This window comes from Idiotropiscis lumnitzeri, unplaced genomic scaffold, assembly GCF_059441095.1.
Source record: "Idiotropiscis lumnitzeri isolate Australia: NSW breed Sydney's pygmy pipehorse unplaced genomic scaffold, RoL_Ilum_1.0 HiC_scaffold_67, whole genome shotgun sequence".
NCBI lineage: Eukaryota > Metazoa > Chordata > Actinopteri > Syngnathiformes > Syngnathidae > Idiotropiscis > Idiotropiscis lumnitzeri.
Genome location: NW_028283605.1, coordinates 516,420 through 521,997, shown reverse-complemented (window position 1 = coordinate 521,997; position 5,578 = coordinate 516,420). Strand labels below are relative to the sequence as shown.

Here is a 5,578-nt window from a genome sequence, read left to right as displayed (position 1 = left end):
AAAGCATAACAGCACATCTCTTTAAACAGCCATGCAAATCTCTCTAAACAGCTATGGGATTGTGGGTCTCTGCTCCCAGAATGCATTGCTTGAATTAGCTAAGGCTGAGTGGCTTTTGTATTATTTTCATTTTTTTTGGGTATATTGATGGCATGAGAGATACATGTTTGTGTTAATCTTATTTCTATGTTTCATTGTTTGCTTGTATGATGAGTTTTTTATTTTTTGTGTGTGGTGAGCAGCCAAGTCCCTCCCCTGACGTTGCTTTGTAGGCTATTGCCAATGCACCTAATATTGGCCTGAGCCATTGTCAGCTATTGTCAATAGAGACTTGGCGTCTGCTGCAACAATGGGGTGATTGCTCATGTTATTGGGGCATAGTAGGCTGCTATTGGCTGTGTCAGTGTGGGCAGCTCTGCCAAGTTCATGCTATGCTAACAGCAGCTGTGCTATCGTCTTGTCAGGCGGTGCGTCCAGTATATGTTACAAAGACAGAAATAGCGGCCTCAACAGGTGTTGCGCCCTTTGACACGGCGCGTCTTTTGGGTGCGAAAATACGGTATACATTTTTGCTTAGAGAATGATTTTTCCCCTAACACTTATGGGATGAGTATGTGTTTATTTTTTTAAATAAAAACAAAAATAAGATAACATCTCAATCTTTGCCTCACCTCCAAGTTTTTTCTTGCCGGCGGAAGTCAAACAAAAAGACAGTGCCTCTTCCATCCATCTTCCTGCGTTGAGATTTATCAGAATCTATCAATTTTCCTCTGTACTCCATAATAAAGAATAAAGTCGTCTTTCCTGAAAGGGGCCTTGGTAAATACTCCTCGACCTAGTTAACAGGGAAATCAAGATAGCTTCGTCATATTTTTAAGCACACAAATAAGGAGTCATCATATTCATTTGGGCCACTATACTAATGTAGGGTGGTTTGAAACATTGCTTCTTGTGAGGGATAGAGCAGAGCCCTTCTTTATGATTTTAAAGGAACAGACCAGCCAAAATTCATTTTCCAGCATTGCATTAGCCAGTATGTATTAGGACTGAAAGTACAAATGTCAATGGCACCTGGTTACGTAAAAAAAAAACTTTAAGATTATTTAGTTTCATAACAATGACATACACTGTATACACAGTCATATTGGATCGCGTCACGTGATCTCTGTGACGTATAACGTGCTTTACACTAGACTATCAATATCGGACTTGTTCACCGGTCTATTGTGGTATAAAAATGCCGGAGGGCGTCATCAAGTACAGCCTTAATTTAGATAGAACTCCTACCATCAGGTTTCACGCTCACTGAAATAACTTGAAACTGACAAAAGAAAAGGTCAAGACACTCTTAATGTAAAATAACCACTTAAAAAACGATGTCAGCTTGGTTATCAGAAAACAATAATATATCTTAGCAAAAGCGTTAACATCATACCTTTAAATGAGTTTATATACTTCGCTTCTAACTCTGCAGTCTTGTCCAGACCCTTGACTGCATGTTCAATAGTATCCTGCTTTGGGGACTTCCTGCATCTCAGGGAAGGCATTGTTTATTCTATAAAGAAAAAAGACAGTTTTGTGTTGAGAATTATTAATACTATAGGCTAAATGGAGTTTTAACAATATCAGTGTAAGAAAAATAAATTATAAATTAAAAAAATATCAATCCCTCCATCCCAATTAACGATTTCAACCATAATAGTTTATATTGAAGTTTAAACAACAGACAGACAGATTTATGCAGTGTGACTACAAAAATCTTACCAAAATTGCATTCACAGTAACCTTTGCTTTAAGAATCATGTAATTAACCAGTGAACATCGTGTCTTACACAAAAATTAATGACAGAAATTATCATGGTACTTGCATTCTGTTGTTCTATAACAAAAGTGCAAGCTGTTAGCTCCGCAAAGCTAACGCAACAAGCTAGCGTCCCTCGTGCTCACATTCAATGCAAACCTGACCACCGGATGAAAATACGCGTCGGTTTAGTTCTTTAAATGAGTAAAAGCACCATGACGTTTTATAATTATTCAATGCTTAACTGGAGCTCGTCAATTATGTCGATGTAGGAGCACATGTTTGCTAGGCCAGTGTTGTAGGCCCACATCCATGGTGCTACTTTGTATAGTGTTTTCCACACAACTATCTCTAACCATGAACAAATGCACTCGAGGCATGTTTTGAATAAAAACAAACGAAAAACACTTACCTCTCCGTTTCAACAGCAGTTCGAACTTCGAAGTGGTGATATTCTCCAGCGTTAAGCACCTGCTCGAACTGCGAATAGGTCAAATTCAACAGCGTCTTTTTTCTGTCTTAATAAGGACGCGATGAGAGGAGGAGCGCTTGCCTTTGCGTCAGCACGCCCCGCGCGGGTGGTGCTGCTTTATCACTCTCTATCTGTGCCCGCCCGCCGGCATGTCGATAGAAAAATAATATTCCTTCAAACATTACTTTCATCTTCTTAACGTTTTGTAGTGAATTTAACAGGTTCACCACTTTTTTCAAATACACCAATGGAAAACAGGTCTTAATTGAGGAAACATACAAAGAGCGTCTCACAAACACCTTATGATGAGCAATGTAATTTGATCACGTTTTTTGTCACTGCCTGGACGTCGGTTCACTGGCCTGGTGGCAGTGGCTTGTAGACACTGTCACTGAGTGGGAACGGATCTCAAGGTGGGTCAAACTAACCCAAGCAGTGGATCGGTCCGTTTTTTAAATTTATTAATTTTTTTATTTTATGTATTTATTTATTATTTAATACAAGGGCTTCGGCTCACTACCAGTGGGCGGGACCAAAGAATTTGGGTTTCCTTTGAGCTAGGAGGCAGTCAAAGGCAGTCCAATCCCCGGCAACATAAAGCGCCTAGCTCTGGGGACATGGAATGTCATTTCTCTGGTAGGGAATGAACCCGAGCTGGTGTGTGACTAGACCAGTGGTTCTCAATTATTTCCTGTCATGCCCCCCCTACCAAGAAGAAAACAATTCGCACCCCCCCCACCACAATTTTTTTTTACATTTCGTACTAATGTACATGTTCTTTGCATATTAATGTTAGATTGTCAATAAAATATCTTACCTTAACAAAGCTAAATTGATTAAAAAAAATATCATTTTGAGAACGACTATTGTGAGGATCTCGAAACTCAGTACTCTGTGGTGCTAATATTGATGAGATGATAAATATGTTGAAGCCACAGAACAAAAAGATTAGATATTGTTTGGAAATTAATGACGTACATAACAAAGGAATATCAGCCTTGATTGGAGTACATTACTGCATTTAAATTTTTAATAAAAATGAAACAATTATTGATGTTATGACCACTATGAAGAATTTAAAAAAACAATATATAGGGATAATTATAGTTTTCATTTTGTTATGTTTAGTCTGTTCATGTTGCATTATTTTTATGACAAAGATGATGGTTAATCGTAGGTTTGTTGCCCAAATGTACCGTTACAACCTGATTAATGTTGAGAATGACGAACTCAAACTGGACACTAAAACGTAAAAACACATGGACTTCTTGCCCCTGTCCACACACGTGCACACACACACACACCATACACGAAGATCCGGGAGGTAAGGACGGCTGTCCTCTCCTACAACGAGGCAAGGGCCTCCACCAAGTCACCCCAGGGACAAGTTTTATTCCCTGATGGTCATCAAATTATGAGGATCTCATTCTACGCCGGAAGGGAGGAGGGGAATTTTTCCCTAATGTGAGGTTTTCGCTCCTCCACTGATGATCACACTGTTGTATGATTTCATTATGATGATCTGTCTTAAAGCCGTAAGGACATGATTTTTAAATCCACAACAGGGGGGAAATGTAAGATGGGCTGAGGATAGGTAATCAGTTTGTGTATTCATAATCATGTTTTTATACACTCATTAATGTTTAACACACACAGAGACACTTACTTGTTATTTTAACACACACACACACAGACACCCCATCCTGAAGATGTGTTTAGTTAAACTGACCTTGGGTTATGATTTTCTGCCTGCTGGAGTCCCTGGTGATTAGTTATTGATGCTTTAGTTAAACTGACCTTTATACCGTGAGTTATTGATGTTTTCTGTCTCTTGGTGATTAGTTGTTGATGCTTTTCTGTCTTCTGGTGATTAGTTATTGATGAGTTAGTTTCAATAAAAAGGCAGAACGGAGGGTGAGAGTCAGAGGGTGTGCGGGATTGAACTGGCAAGACGGCTGTTTCGCCTCCTGGCTCCCTCTCCCATTCTGAATGGCACAAAACGAAAACTTTAGTAAGTTATTTCAGTCTAAAAAAGGCGTCAGGGCATTTTTAAACCGGACAGTAAGTCGTCACTGTCTTGGTTCCTTTTTGTGCCTTGACCCATCCCGGAATTATTGAAAGGATGCAGTCCTATTTACAGGCCCCAGTGACACCCCAGGTTTCTGTTGTTTGTACGAGGGCGCTTAATAGGTACTGCTATTCACAATCGTCTTAGGCTGTTTCTTTGCAGAAGTTTATGGACAATGTGTAGTGCTGTAGGATGCAGTCTAGAGCATTCTTGACATTGAAGCTTTTGTTTCCAGCAACTGCTAATGCGACCGTGCATCAAACATGCAAAACACAGACCCTTGCTCCTCAAGAAGTCAATCTTATCCTTGTGATGCTTTCTCCTAAATTCCTTACAAATTGTGAGACTGTTGCTCTCCATTACAATTAGCACATGGTTTGGCAATAGCATCCACTGAAACAGGTTCTGCCTTTGGCGTGGTGGTTTTGTTGTTTTCCATCTTGGCGGGCACAATGACTGTTGTGAAGACTTTCTTTGATTTTGGTGTTTCTGTGTGTTGTGACTTTGTTTTCTGTTTTATAGAATCTTTCGTGCTTGTCAACAAAGTCAACAAAATCCTTAAACTTCACTCTTCTATGTGTTCTTTCTTGGAGATTGCAGGCAAATTTTCTCCAAGATTCTATAAGTCTGTATGGAAGTTTGTTTGCCAATGCCTTTATATTAGCCATGTTGTCCAAGTCCTCCATATAATTAACATCTGCCATTATGTTCAAACAGCCCATAAGGAATAATGTGAAAGACTGAAGTGCAACACCATCTTCAGACTTGATTGTTGGCCAATCCATGGCTTCCTTTAAATATGCTTCTGCTATCATGAAGTCATCACCATAAAACTCCTTCAAGATTTGTTTTGCTTTGGTATATCCTGTCAGAGGTTCCATATGGATGCAGCTCTTCACCAACTCATGTGGTTGTTCACTAGTATACTGCAACTAAAATTGAAGATGATCACGGTTATCACTTGTACGGCCTTCAATCCCATGTTCAATGGCACCTATACAGGTTTTATAATGCAGAGGGTCGCCTTTAAACGTAGGAATGGAAAGTTCGGGAAGTAGCGATGCTTTTTGACTCTTTGCTAAGTATTCTGCGACACTGGCTTGCTGTGAGATTGCTTGGCAAAGGCCATCAAGCACATGTCCCTGTTGTTCTCTACTTTCTGTCTGATGTGGAAATCTAGCCATTGGAATAGTCGAAGTGGGAGCATTTCAGGTCAACACTGCTTGTTGCTCTGATA

At 39.7% G+C, this 5,578-nt stretch overlaps 1 long non-coding RNA gene across 1 annotated transcript; it reads right to left on the bottom strand.

Annotated features, from left to right (window-relative positions):
* Positions 1-720: 720 nt before the first annotated feature.
* LOC148315650 (uncharacterized) lies at positions 721-2,317 on the bottom strand. Its single transcript, XR_015840723.1, has 3 exons — positions 2,214-2,317; positions 1,436-1,555; positions 721-835 (listed from the first exon to the last, which is right to left on the bottom strand). It is a non-coding gene; the product is annotated as an uncharacterized LOC148315650 (long non-coding RNA).
* Positions 2,318-5,578: the final 3,261 nt, after the last annotated feature.